At 42.9% G+C, this 238-nt stretch overlaps 1 protein-coding gene across 3 annotated transcripts in view; it reads left to right on the top strand.

Annotated features, from left to right (window-relative positions):
* The window catches only part of LOC106879734 (monocarboxylate transporter 9), a 61993-nt gene that overhangs the window by 51857 nt on the left and 9898 nt on the right, over positions 1–238 (top strand). The gene's annotated exons all lie outside the window — the stretch shown is intronic.

Here is a 238-nt window from a genome sequence, read left to right as displayed (position 1 = left end):
TATTATTATTATTATTATTATTATTATTGAGTGAGAGAGCAGTGCATGCCATCAAAGTGACACTGGGGTAAAATATACGAAACCCGGTATACCCATCATGACTGCCCGTCTGATAAGGCTACACCAGTCACACGCATCACAACCATATGTGCGCAACATGGTGATCTCATATCAAGATAAACAGCGCATGACCTTACAGGTGGGGCCCAGTTAGAATTTTCTTCAGGTCGAGTAGCCC

Source organism: Octopus bimaculoides, chromosome 20, assembly GCF_001194135.2.
Source record: "Octopus bimaculoides isolate UCB-OBI-ISO-001 chromosome 20, ASM119413v2, whole genome shotgun sequence".
NCBI lineage: Eukaryota > Metazoa > Mollusca > Cephalopoda > Octopoda > Octopodidae > Octopus > Octopus bimaculoides.
The sequence above is the reverse complement of the archived record's forward strand: the minus strand, read 5'-3'. Positions and strand labels throughout refer to the sequence as shown.